The sequence below is a fragment of the Aotus nancymaae genome, unplaced genomic scaffold, assembly GCF_030222135.1.
Source record: "Aotus nancymaae isolate 86718 unplaced genomic scaffold, 86718_ANA_hifiasm-v0.15.2.pri h1tg000016l, whole genome shotgun sequence".
NCBI lineage: Eukaryota > Metazoa > Chordata > Mammalia > Primates > Aotidae > Aotus > Aotus nancymaae.
This window is the reverse complement of record NW_026988428.1, coordinates 12083456-12098645: the sequence shown is the minus strand read 5'-3', so window position 1 is coordinate 12098645 and position 15190 is coordinate 12083456. Positions and strand designations below refer to the sequence as shown.

The 15190-nt window shown below is 36.0% G+C and overlaps 1 protein-coding gene across 3 annotated transcripts in view; it reads right to left on the bottom strand.

The window, feature by feature from the left end:
- The window catches only part of KITLG (KIT ligand), an 85421-nt gene that overhangs the window by 69382 nt on the left and 849 nt on the right, over window positions 1–15190 (bottom strand). The window lies entirely within an intron of this gene.

Here is a 15190-nt window from a genome sequence, read left to right as displayed (position 1 = left end):
ACAATGTATCAGGATAGAAGTACTGGCATCACACTTATTATTGTTGCCGTTATCGCTATTTTAAAAGGTTCTGAATTAACAATTTTCTCTGAGTTAACAATTTTCTCGGTAAATGTAATTGTGCATTCTGAAATTCATCCTCATGGTAGACTTGGGAAGATTATTTTGCTTTCAAGTTTAAAACAAAAGAAGAATATAGAAAATGTACCTTAAGACCCCAAGTCTCGACTATTAATAATGCTGGGAGAATAAAAAAAGGAACTTTCTTCTTCGGGCAGGAAAGAGGGAGAGTGAGTTACCATTTCAAGATAATCCTTTGAGCTTCTTTTCAAAGCAGCTGCTTTGCTAAGGAATCAGAAGGGGATGGAGGAACAAATGTAAACAGGGAAACTGTTTGGATAGCAAAGAAATTTTTCTCACCATATGGGAGAGAATAGGGATCTACTTCCTCAGGAAATGAAGAGAAGGCCTCATGAACAGTATACTCATTAAATGAAATTTAAGATGTACTTCAGCTGCTGTATGTTTTAAGTGCCAAATCTGCACAAACCATTTTGTACAACTACTTCATTGCTCAATATTTGTGTGTTGTCTTCTCTTTTTATAGTCTTTTTGGAACTTTTCTTTGCAAATTAAAGCAGAAGGTAGACTTTGTTCTTTGTGATATAATTATATAAAACTGGAAACATTTTACTGGTTCAAGAAATGTTAACTTTTCAGATCTACACCCAAACCAAGAAGCTTATCTGATTAAAAAAAAAAAAAAAAGGAACACAGACCATGCTCCAAGTTTGCATCATCTTAAACACTTTAGAATTTTCAAAATGTGGCATCAAAGAGTATCCCCAAAATGATATTTTTTTAAAGTACACACAATCTCTGTAACATTACTTTAGAGCACCGTATTATAAAGCAGTAGTATTACTGCCTTTGGTCACTAAGATGATGGCTTCTAACCATATACGAAATTTGAAACTATCACTTTTTGTTAATCCTTCTCCAACTTCTTCCTCCACACTTTATCTCTGATCTTATGTATTGAAACATTATTTTTGCTAAAGTCCTTAACCATATCTGTCTTAAATATGTAAATATCATTCTAATAGAATCATATAAACCCTCTCATATGGTCATATTTCTGTCTTTCAACCCTTTTAGACAAAGACTATACACCTCAGTATCTGAAACTACACAACATCCTTTACTTGTCTATTGCACTGGCTACCTATTAACCAGCGCAAATTGTTAACAGAATTTTAAAGGAAGCATCTTGAGTGTGGGTGAGCTGGGAAGGAAGAATCCATTTACTATATTTGTAATGGTCTCATTATGTATCAAAAAATCTCTAGGTGAGAAAAAATGACAACAGTACTAATACCAAGCAAGAAATTAAGAACAAACAGATCAGGTTTTTGACTTAGAGTTATAAGATGCTGAGCAATTTGCTTAACCTCTGTGAGCTGACATTCCTCTTTAATCAAATGGAATAATCACACTACCATCACCCTCATAGATGGGGAGAATCAGGAGACATAAAGTATGTAACACGTTTAGCTCAGGACCTGGCACAGAGAATAAGCATTGGAAATCAACGTTTTTCCTCTTCATTATCATCAACAGTATTCTGCCCTAAAATCCTTTCTGGTTCTTAATTCTTCTATATATCTGGCATCAGCGAGTTTTAACTGGCCCTTGTCATTCAGCCTATTGTGTTATTTCCTTAAGAATGGCAAGCCATTGCTTCACCCTCTCCTTCATTATTATTATTTTTTAAATTCATTATCTCCATTCTCTTCTACTAACCCAAGTGGCTCATTTATCATTTCTCTTTCTGAGGTAAATTATGTTTGAACGATGTATGTATGTTTATACAGGGCAGTGTTACATGCACAGTTTGATGTGTCCCTTACCGACGTCAAATCAGAATAGTAATGTTCTAAAGTTCCTCCTGGCTTCCAAGTCACTCTCCTTGGTGCCAACTCATGTGTCAACTAAGGTCAACAGGCACAATATTGTCACATGTCTGGATCCATTCTTAGAAGACTGATCGGTGGATGTTGTTCCTCAAAGAGACATCTGGCATTAAATTCATAGTGTAGTTCAGAAAACCTTTATCAATATTTTGGCACTGTGCCACTAGCTAGGGATACCAATACTAGGGAACTTAGCTAGGTAAGTAACAAAATAACTTCAATATAATGTGATAAGTGATATGATTTTTTTTAAAAAAAATGCTATAGGAGCTCGGGATAAGAGCACTGAACACAGTAGGGAGTAGGACTGGGAAAGACCAAACGAAAGTCAGGGAGGACTCCCTGGAAGAGAGACCATCAAAGCTACCCAAATGAGGGGCTGTCAGGGCCTTGGAGACCAAGTGCAGCAATATAGGTATGTCACTGTACATAGTTAGGTGACACTAGAATGAAACTTACCACTCAGGGAGTGGTGGAGTTAAGCAACAGCCAAACCACAGAGGCCCTTGTATAGCGTGCTGAGGGTTTGGACTTTATCCTGAGGGTAATTTAAAGTCAGTAGAGGATTTTAGCCAGAGTAATGACATAGTTAGACTTCTGTTAATAACTCTAGATTGTGTGCATTAGAGATAATCTATAAAATTATAGGATCTACCCTCACATTTTGAGGGATAACGAAATGGACATCCTCAAAGCCACACAGAAATGTAGTCCCACATGCCTGAATTTAGGACATGGATCTCCTGTTCTGTCAGCAAGTTCTTGTTCTGACTTTCCTGTATTACGCCCCAAATACAAGGACACAAATCTTCAGGGAAAGGTACAAAAAGAATTCTTTTAAAATCTACCTCTGTTCCTAAGGAATTTATAGAAATAACACATGTCAATGTTTATACTACATTCTCCTTATTCTCCTTTGAACCTTAAAAGCATGGACTTCAAAAAAAAAAAAAAATATATATATATATATGTTTTTCTTTTTCAATATCTAAAAGAGATTTTTGCATTTTAGTCTTGGTTCAAACTGTTGTGTTAGATCCCACTCTGAACTGAACCAGAATTACTTCCACATTTCTGGCTCGGTAAATTAATCACTGTGGTATCCACAATCAAAGATTGAGTCAAGAAATCTCCCAAAAACCTTTGAAAACAAGCTTTATATTATAAAAGAGTTAGAAAACAGGAGCTGTTTTCTCTCTTTCACAAGTGTTTTGAACAAATCAGCGCTCCATCGAAAGGAACATAACAGTTTAATGTTCTATCAAAGAATGGAATGCTTGTTTACCTGAAGTAATGGACTGATAAAAGTAACTTGCGTCTGTCTTGATTGATACAAAACTTACTCAAAGATGAATCTGGACAACCAAGCTCTTAAACTAAACAGAATCACTAACAAGAAAATAAAGCCTGAATTAATAATGGAAACATTTCCAAACTGTTGATTCTATACCGTTATTAAATTCAACACATGCAAAAAAAAGTAAAATAAAATAAAGTAAAAACAAACAAACAAACAACAAACAACCTTCAAATGCAAAAATGCATTTGATTTTAAAGGAGCTAACATTTACCTAGGTTTTCTGGTACCTGTCCTCGTGTCATTCTTAGGTATTAGCTCGTTTAGTCCTCAAAACCACCTTAGGAGTTAGGCTCTATTATAAACCTCATTTTACAAGTGGGAAATTCAGAATGTAATCAGAAGAATCAAGTGACTCAATGTCATACAGTTTGAAGAGATGATTCTAGATTTATGAGTTTGCAAAGTTATTCAAGAACATACTATACAAAAAGTAATTTGAGGCTCATTTTAGAAGACATTAATAAACTAAAGTTTAAGTATTTGGAAAGTTTAAACTTTTTATCGCTCAAGGGTGAGAACAGTAATACAACACTAGGCCTCAAAGTATGTAGAGCTCTGCTCAATTAATTACTCTCTTGAGTTTCACAACTTGTGAGGTCACCAACATGTGTCGGCACCCTTACAGACACAGAGCAGAACATCTAATACATACTCATGTGTCTGCTGGCATAATCCATTCCCTAAAGCTTACGGATACAGTTTATTGAGCATCACTTCTGGGTCAGACAATTTCCATATATTATCTCATTTATTTTTTATTTATAAAATTTTTTGTAGAGACAAGGTCTCACTATGTTGCCCAGGCTTTCTTGAACTCCTGGGTTCAAGCAATACTCCTGCCTCCGCCTCCCAAAGTGTTTGGATTACAGGCATAAACCACCATGCCCAGACTATCTTATTTAATTCTAGTGTTCTTCCAACTATGCGCTATTACACCTACTACCCCATTAAACAAATGAGGATATCAAAGCCTAGACAAAGGAAGTAAATATCATGCTGTAATCATAATAGTAGAGCTAAGATTTAAACTCCAAATCTCATGCTCATTCCAGTTTGCACAAGGCCAATAAGTCAAACACTTGGCACAAATATAATTTAGTGCTTAAAAGTAGAGTAGGAAAATGTGGTAATTCTGAAAAAATATTGTTTTCTAATAGTACAATTATTTGGGTGATTGTGATTTATGATTAAAAATTAGGTATATAACATCATTTCCAGGTTTAAAAAGGAAGGAAGGGAAAGAACAAGGAAAGAAGGGAGAAAAAAAAGAGTGAGGAACAGAAGGAAGCTGCAAAATATTATTTTTCCATTTTACAAAAGGTTAAGAAAAGGTTAAGCAAAGATAAATAAATTGTCCAAGATCCCATGTCAAGCTAGAGTCAAGATGAAGAGGTAAAAATCTATATGTTTTGACACAAAATCATGTTCTTTCCATTTTCCTTTGACAAGTGGCTATATTTCTATAGATGCTGAAAATGACTTCACTCATATAGGGAAAAGTAGGAAATCACTCACTGATTCAAAATGAGAATGACCCATGTTCTCTCCCCCTAATTCCAGCTAAAGCAAAGAGCTTGGGAATGTAGGCTCTGAATCCAGATCTGGTTCATAAGCCAGCCCCACCACTATATTGGTTCTGTGCTCTCTTGGGCACATGATAGAAAGAAGTAACTTTGCTGTAGGTAAACTCTTTTGTGATTATAATTAGACACATTTCCCTTCTTCAGTTTTTGTTTTTTTAAAAAAGTAATAAAAACAATTAAATTGCTCAGGACAAAAGTGAATTTGAAGCTAGAGTTATTTGAATAAATTGCTTCAACTTTCCCTTTCACTCTGGTAGTGGAGACTTTGCAATTAATGTCACTTTCTTTAAGAAAGGAGTCATCACTATTGATAAGCATTACATTCCCATTTGTTTAATGCCAATAGCAATAATAAATGTTTATTTAGTATTTTCTTGGTGTCTGGCACTGGACTAAGTGCTTTTCTGTGGATTATTTCATTTTATCCTTATAACCACTTATGATAAATGTACCATTGCTCATTCTATTTGGCAGATGGGGAAATTGAGGCTCAGAGATTTTCGTTCTTAGGCAACCAAAGCAGACCATCTGACTGTAGAGTCTGGTTAAGCATATCTCTGTTCTGATGTCTCCCTTACCTGTGTTGAGATGATGTCAGGACTTTTTAGCCAACACTTTCATTTGTACCTAACTCCTACTGAGCAAGTTACAAGGTAATGCTACTGCTAAGGATGCGCTGACAGTCATCTGTTTAAAGATATTAATGCAGAAATTTTTTTTTTTTACTATTAATGCAGTTGGATTGATTAGAAATTAACAAAACAAAGGCCACAATATAAATGGCTGGTAGCTTTAAAAACCCAGACATAAGCATAAATACATTATTATCAAATAGTTTTCTAATATGATCCCAGACATTTAAAGTGATCTTCCAAAACAGCATGTAAAGAGGGCCGGAGCAAATTGATAAAATTATTTTCTGAAGTGTCTTTCTATTTCCAAGAAGTTATTTTGAAACACAATTTAAAAATATTTTTAAATATGACGTCTGCCAGCAAAGTACCACTTTATTTGAAAGACAGAAAGCTTTCTGGCAATGCGGTAATTCTTAATTCCATAAAGTAAGATGACATCTTTAGAGTTTACAATGAGCCTCCCTCACAACAGTCAGATGAGTCAGGCAAGGGGTTTCCATTTGACGGCTGGGAAGATGGGTGGGAGAGGCTGGTAAGGAAGCCCAGGCTCCCTGACTTGTGGGAGTGTTGCTCATCTACAACCATTAACACTTCTGGTTAGTACTGAGGAGTGTGGGGTCAGAAGCAACCCATCACTCAACCAGAGGACATAGCTTTGCCTGCTCTCAGTCTTTCTGGTATAAGATTAAAATGCATCTTCATCTCTACACACAAATTTGAAAAAACAAAGAACAAAGAAGTTCAAGCCTTACAGGTTGTATGTGTATGCATGCGTGTCTATATTGGTGTATTATATTGCAGTGATGAGAAGGAATCTGGCCTTTAGATTTAAGTAGGGTTGGCTTCAAATCCAACCTCTTCCACTTACTTGTACTTTTTAGATTCTAATCTTGGGCAGGTTTTCTTAATCTCTCTGAGCGTCAGGGTTTTCTTTTTCTTTGTTAAAAAAATGATGCCAATAATAATATGTACTTCACAACATCTTGCTACAATCGAAAGAGATACACTTGTGCAGTTTGTGGCATGGTGCTTCACTCATGGGGAGTAATTCCCAGATATTAACTTCTTAATTTGTCTTATTATTTCCTCATTCAGTAAGCTGTTCTTTCGCTTCTTTAACAGCTTGTCTTTGTCCTACTTTGTATAGCTATTTCCTTTCAACAGAAAGGGAAGAAAAGTGAAGGAGATAAAATTGGGAAAGTTTTAAAAATTTTGCTAAGGGTGTTTATGAGTATTAAATAAGATAGATAATGTATAAATAAGAGAGCTAAGCTATTAGTCTCTGAGGACTGGTTTTAATTTTTTTATTTATGAAAACCCTATAGCCAAAGTCAGGAATTACTAACACTGAAGTTATTACTTAAGAGCATACAGATTTTTAAAATTTTCTGTGATTTACTATTCTTTTGGAGAAGGAAATGATGATCTATTAAGTGCCACTTACTGTGATGTTAGACAGTCTATCTCTTTTAATTAGCACATCAATACTACTAGGTGGTGACTTCTGTGCCCATTTTAAATATTGAGAAAGTGAAGTTCAAAGAGAAAAACCTTCTGCAGTCAGTAAATGACAGAACCAATGCATTTCATCTATACCCATTCAAACCTTTGCTATTCTCTCACATCATCTCCAATTTCACCAAGTAAATGACATTACACATTCACTGAAAATTAATGCTGTAAATAGTGAACAAAGTAGCCTTGCCAGTCATCAACCAAATACATCTGTGTGTATAATAGACCTAGCACAATTGTTAAAATTTTGCCATTAAAAAAAAAAGGCTTATAAAAAAATGTATCAGTATCTAACAACCTGAATTAGGCCTTCATTGATTTCACAACATTCCAAATGTACTTACTGAGCAGCTGGCAGGAGCCACTCTTTGAGGCAACTGCAATCATGAAATTTTTATTGTCGAAATTCTATTACTGAAGGCTGTTTTGAATATCTGAGTTGCATTTGTTTTTGATTCAATGTTCATGTAAACAGAATGTGTATCTTTGAGGTATTAAATAAGTCACATTAAGGCACTGTGGTTAATGCGAGCTGAATCTCTTTTGCAATAAACACCTGGGATTGGCAGGAGAAAAATCTTGTCTTAGTTTTCTTATCTGTGAAATGGGGTTTTAAAAAATAATAACTACCTCTCAGAGGAAAAGTTCTATGAATCAATTAATCTTGAAACTGTTTATCAGGATGGTTTGATTTTATAATACAATGGTAGAAGCTATTTAAAATGGCTACACATTTAAATGCCAAACACTTGACACATATTACAGTAAATTTCATCTCTTCAAGTTCAATTAGTATGTGTGACATTTGTACAGAAGTGCAAACAATAAATGGTCAAATCAGTCTTGGATTTAAAAGTCTAATTATTTTAAAATATAAATAAATAAATGCAAGGGCTTACAACAGGTCCTTACATTGTGAGCATTATATAAAAATTTGCTAGTATTATTAGAAGCTACTTCTAATTTTAAATTAAAGTTCTCTACAGTCAAATGTGTGTATGTGTATATATATATATTATATATATATATATGAAATACAGCAAGCTTAATAAATGCCCATGTATTTTTTCCTTAAAAACCCAAGTTTCAAATAAAAAAAAGAGGTACACTATTTTTAAAGTATTATTAAAGCATAGAGTACTGTGGCTTCAGTACATTACAAACAAACAGGAACTAAAGTTTAAAAAACACTTTTCTGGGCAGGGGCTAAGAATATGTATATATAATTTGTTACAAAGATAGTAGAAGAATTATATAAGCCTTATTTTGTAGTTCCGTGCTTTTCTACATAGAATTAATGTCATCCAAATATTAAAAATATTATGCTAATAACTTCCTTTGCATTTTTCATGCATGTTGCCTAATCCCTTTATTATCCCCTCATTTTGTTTAGTTCCCATTTTGGACCACCTGGAAGTAGGAAGCACCAGCCATTCTCTTGTACTGTGATAATGTCTTTCAAACAGCAGAATGACATATGTGTTAAGGTCAGCCCTCCGACTAACAGAGCACATCAAAGATTTCTGAGTAGGGCCCACGGAATGCAGCAGTTTTCTAAAGTTGCCAGAAATCCAAACTAAAGCAATCACAGAGCTTTTGGTTGTTCATCAAAAAAGGAAGTCCCTAATGTGTTTACCATTTCAGAAGCGTTAAATTGTACATTAAAAAAGAACCATAAATAATGATGTATGACTGCCGAGGTCTGTTTTGCAATCCTTGGGTTTTCTAGATCACGTTAGAAACTATTTTATACAAAAACATCTCTACCCTCTTTTCTCTCCACTCCTCCATCTAAAGTTCTGTAGTGAATATAAATTTTAACAGCCAGCACAGCCATATGGATAACACATCCCAGGAGGGTGGCAAGGCCTTTATAACAAAGCACACTTTCTCTGTCACACTCTGCTTGAAAGCCAAGGAATCTGTGTGTTTTCCCAAGGCAGTTGTTTGGGAGGGCACTGAGAAAGGAACTCCAAGTAAACAGTAGAAAACTCAGCACTGTAGGGCCCTAAGAGATTCCTTCGAAATAGACCACCACTATTCAGTTGTATTCCTTAGAGGCAGCCTGGTTCACTGCCACTCAAATACACACATTTAGGTGAAACAAGCCAGTAATGAGATGCTATTCAGCCCTGGAGCTGAGTAAAGACACTGAAACGGAAAGGTCCTCTGCTTTAGGGATTTTATGTCAAGGAGAAAAAAAGGGAAAAGTTCTAAGCACTCACAGGGCTTATGTTCAGAAGATGAACTTCTGCTCCTGAAAAGGCAACACAGTATGGGTATATAAGACAAACACAACGCCCCCCTCCAAGCTGTTTCCTCCGAGGTTTGCACAGGATCGCGATTATGCAGTGGGGATATCCTTTCTGCAAAGGTGAACAAGGCTTGCTTTTTCAAGTGAGCACTGAGTTTGCTGTGGTCCTTTCATGTCCTTTTACATGGTCACTCTAGAGAGCAAATGCATTCTTTATGAGCACCAGACAAATTTTTGAGCTGCTGTCTGTGTACCTGGAATACAGAAAGGCTACCTAATTGCCTTGCTTTCTTCCAATTCAGCCACCCATGTTCTAATCAGCAGCACTCAAGAGCCCCAGGGCAACAGCTACAGGCGCAAAGTCAAGTGCTGAATTCCTGCATCCAGATAACCCAATGATAGCCATTGCTACTTTTTTTTTTTTGTCCTAGACTATTGCCTCAATTCTAAACTTCGTTTTCGTGGGTAGCTCACTAGACTTTGCCAGTGCTTAGAGAAGAGCATTATCATCATTGTTATGGCCCTGCTTTCTGAGGAATATGTGTTCTCTTGGCTGGAGGAGGGTCCAGCTGATCATGGAATATTCTCATGTCAACAAGAAGACTCCCATAGCTTGACTGCTAAAAAAATAAAAGGCTGCCGCTAGCTACTGGGTTTGCCCTAACTCTCAGCTAAGGAAAGGAGGTGAGCAAGCACCAGCCAAGGACTGACTTGGCATAGTATCATCTGCAGGAACTGCCTTTCCCTGAGGCTCCCTCCTCTTTCCATCTCTGTGTCTCCATCTGCAGTCTCTCATCTTCACTATCTTCTCAGTATTAACTTGTGGGCACCATTCAGAGATACTAAGCCCTAGAACACACACCTTGAGACAAAGCAAAGAGCAGGATCAGTTCTTCTGATTCTCCCCCCAGTGCCCTTTCTATTACATCATCAGATCCCTTCTTGGTTTTCTTTCTCCATTTCAGCTCCATGCACACAGGTACCGGAGGTTAAAGGGACAGAAAAGACAGGCAAATACAAGGAAGTATTACCTTTTGTTAGCTTATCTCCTAAGTCAGCTAACTTAGAGTTCTTTTTCATAGAATTAAAACATTTAGAAGAAATTAAAGATCCTCTTTAACTATAGATTTTGCTAAAACAGGAAAGTGTAAATACCATTCTCTTTATACAGAAATATCAAGCAGTAGGTGAAATGGATAAAAGTAGAACAGTCTAAATTTAAATCTCCTTCAGTTCTCCCCTTTGGCTTATTCATAATCATAAAACAATGGTTATAATGTATATTCACACTGAAGCAATGGCTACATAAATCTGAGAACTGAAGGAAGCTTAAATGCCATCTGGTTCAAATCTCTATTTTACTAGTACTTTAGAAATAGAGAATTTTAGAACCAGAATGCACTTAGAAATCACCTAGTCATTTTACAGTCATTGCTCATTTTACAGTTGAGCAAACTAAGATCTGGAGTTCAAATAATTTCCCAAAGTCCTACTACTTAGTTACAGGTTAATAAAAGAAATCAGCCTCCTGATACCCAAGCCCAAGTGGCAGCCTAGAAACAAAGTAAAATGTAGCCAAAGGACAAAGACAGGTACGTAAAGAACAGTCTTCCTTTAAAGGACACACGTTATGATTTTAAAGAAAGAGCCATGAGACCCAACTATGAGAACATCACTCCCCCACCTCTTTTTTCTGTAGAGAAAGAAATAGGTAGAAATGGGGCGATGACAATTCTCTTCAACTCCCAGCCCCTGTAAACAGTTTTTAGTATACCTATAATTAAGTGAAAAGGCGAACACATCTTGCTGCATATATAAATCAGAAAGGCTACAGTCAATGGTTTCTAAGAACCAGAGCCTATACAAAACAACCCTGAAGGCAGCGTATATTATAAAATATCTTGGTGTTTCCTCAATTTGTTTTGTAAATTGTTCTGGCTACATATGTGACTAAGACCAAGAACAGTGTCTAAGACCAAGAACAGTCTTCTGCAGCTGCTCATGATTTATGTGGTAGAAAGATAAAAAGGTCATTCCTCAGAGATTTATATCCAAATGCCTTGCCCTAATTTACAAAAGGGAACATTAAGGTAATCCAGAAAAGAAAAAAATAAAAGTCTCAAACTTGCATAATGAAAAAAAAATGTCACTGCACGTTGCCTGGTAAGGACAACAAAGACTCCCCACAGAAATGAATGCATGGCCTCACTCAGAAAAGCAAGTGCAAGAACATCACAGATGGGAAACTGACCAAGTCTCTTTAGTCCAAAATAGAATAAAATAAAACAAAATAATTCCTTAGAATCATACAAGGAGAACTTAAAAAGCAAGTGTGGAAATATGAAACTGAGTCAGCGATAGTGATATTTCCATTTATATTATCTATTCTAATTATCTCATTCATTTGTACTTTAAAATAAAAACCTTAAAGAACTTAGCATCTTTTGTGCCCACATATCACCTTTGTTTTCACATATTCCTGGATTAATGTGTATGAATTATAGTCTATAAACAGGTATCAGCCTATCCTGGGAGTCACCAAATCCACAGATGTAGATTTAGGAAAACTTGGTCTCTGTGTTTAGGTCATTAGGCATCATTTACCTGCAGTAAGTCAGTTTTTTTCTGGCTTGTAAAGTAGGCCAGCAGGCACTCTCTTCTCAAGCACAATAAATTCAAACTGTACATATAGTAAAGACACATATAAAATTTCATTTAGCCCTTAAAACCACCATGTGAGAAAAATCTCTATAACTTTTATAATCATCATACAGATTATAAACATGGAAATCCCAAGAAGTTTAACAAACATTTGCCTAAGGTCATTTGTTTCATGATTAGTAAAACAGGAATTAGAATCAAAGTCTTCAGAAGCTAGAGCCTAGAATCTTTCCACCAACCATATTTTAGGTGTTCCTCAGATATGGAAAGTGAAGACCACATGTAGTGGGATTTGCCAATCCATGTAAGAAACCTCTAATACCCAGACTTGCTATTTCAGTGCTAAATTTTTATAAGATTTATGGTGATGGAAACATTTTAGTCACCCATTATTAAAGAACAAATGTAACCCACAATTTACTATCTTCAAATCAGTGGTTAGATATAAATAAAACTTAGCAATTTTAATTGGTTTGGCCCAGACTTTCAGATTTCCATATGGTTATTTTCCTTGTTTTATGTTAAATGTAATCAACTTAGCACTTGGGTTTTAAAATCTTGGCAGAATGTATCAATTAAAAGCTACATAAATTAGAATTATTCAATGCATACATTCCAAATTGAGTGATCTTAAGGACAAGATTTTAAAAATGCTCTTTTCATAAATATGGTAATTTTCTTCTACAAAGTAAACTTGCATCGTCACCCACATAACAAACTTCATACAGACATAAAAGAGATATTTTCTTTGGAGTAGTGAAAACTAACATTCTCTCTGCTTCATCTCTGAGAGTTAGTATGCCTAAAATGGACTTTTCTACATTGTTTGCAAGACGAATCTTTCTTATCTCAGTATTTCTGAAACTGACAGCAGTTAAACGATATTTCTCACAAACCATCCCCAAACTAAAATGTAAGCACAATATTGATAAATGTAACACCGAGCACATTAAGCTAATGGTACTCTTAACCAAATTTTAATCAGTGTTGCAAAATATGGTACCTTGATTGATATTTAATATGATATATCACAATATTATGTTTAAAAAATAGTTATACATTGAAAGAGATGTTCTTTCTAAGCCCAAGCCACAGTTACCTCTAGAAACTATAAAACCACACAATCTGAATAAAATACAACTAGAAATATGAAAAACTCAAAAGACATTCATTTCTGTAGAACGGTGATTAAATTTATTGTCCCAAAATTGCTCCACATGGCTATTGCCTGTGTCATTATATTCGAAATAGTGAAGTGTACCACATGTGCTAAATGAATGAATCATTCATCAAACCCCAAGTGGTTGTTGATGGAATTTTCACACTTACTTAGCTTAACTGAAAGGCCAGAATACCTGGAGTCCCCATGATTCTTGGAGAGCTGTGTGATTCAAATTAAAGCCCATTTTAAAATATTATTATTAAGTTCTTTTTTTACATGTGAGATAGTAGGAGAGTATAGAACTAGTAGCTTTATAATAGAACCATGATATTGATGCCATGTTTATAAATGACTATTTAAACTACTAAATATTAATAGATATTCTTCCCTGGTGAGGATAACATTAGATTCAGAACAATCGATCCTACTGCTTAGTGTCCAATTTACATAGGCTACTTTCCATCCATGCAGCATTGCTGCACAGAAAATTTTTATTTTTATTTTTATTTTCTTTGTAATTTTTGAATTAGAAAATTCAACAATATGAAAGAGGATCTAGTTCCCCTCCTCTATTTCCACAGATTATCTTCTTGATTTTGGGCTTTTCTAGTGTCTCCTTTTTCAGTGACTGTGGAATTGCTAGAAGTATTCTTAAAGAAAACCTTGAAGGTCATTAGATCCTGGGCAATGAATGCCTTCATTCAGCAAGGGCACTGCCCTCCTTTGCCTGCAAGCCGTTTAACATCAGCAAGTTCCCAAAGGGCCTGCACTTTAACTTGTGTGATGTGTGACCGAACAGGTCACATATCTAAAATACTTAGCTTTCTCAAATGTCTCTGGTCGGCAGCACTGAGTCACTAATGCCACAGCCACAATGTTTCAGACTAGATTGACCTCTTTCTAGTTTTCAATGGAATTATTCCATGTAATCCGATTTACACAGCCATTTAATCAAAGCGAGAAAGGAGATTACAGAGCTCACATTTGTTTTTGCAAAGCAAGGGTGCAAGGATAATCAATCCTATTGCTTCTCAAAGTGACTTGATAGTACATCACCCCCTCCCCCACCCCCGGTTTGCAGTGTTGGACATTAACCTTATCTGTCTCTTGTGTTCTGATTTTAGTAAGAAGGTGTAGGCTCTTTTCTTGAACTAGAAGGTAGCAGCTTCTTCCCCCAGATCTCACCACTATCATTCATGTGAGCAGATGCTACTATTTTTCTAAGTCTCTATGCTACTATTTTTCTAAGTCTCTACCCTTCCTATAATTCCGCAGAAAGCTTGTCTAAATCAAGAGATTACAATGAAACTTTTCTTTTGTTGCAAGTATCTTTAACATTTGCATTTCAACAGCACATTGTGGTGATTCCAGGTGTGGTGCTCAATGCCTTGCCTGAAAGCTAACCTGCTTGCCGGAGAGGCGAGAGGCACACCGCTTCTTTTCTCTTGGAGAGTGCTCTAGAGACTATGCAAGCCTCTTTTAGCCAGGCAATGTCCTTTTCCCCTGCCTTTTACCAACACAGGTACAAGGGGCTAGAGTCTTGCAACTTTCTTCCTAATGGGTACATTTGCAGGCCTAGATATCTGTTTAAAATATGATGCTAAGCAGGTCATTTGATAAAGCATTTTGAGCACATTGATGCCTTCATTCTAAACCGGCGATTTGTACAAACACCCCGATTTCCTTTTTCCCCACCTCTTCCACCCCTTGTACACATTTCAGGAATTGCAATCTCCGACAGAACCTCAGGGGGGTGAAAGGGCAACCCTTACCAACCCGCGGTAGATAACACATAATTTCTAAGGGGTAGGAGTGAGAAGAGGTAAGAATCAACAATGGTGAAGAGAACCGTGGATAGGGGCACCGTGGCGGCCCTTTCTAAACGACGAACCAGTTATGTTTGTTTCCAAGGGGAAAAAAAATTTAATTGTCCCTCTGGGCAGTGCTTTACCCAGAGTGCTTTATGTATAATGCAGAATTTAGCAGCACTAGGAATTATTTCAGTAACTATCATTTAGAGGTATCTATTTCATAAAAAGCCTTTATC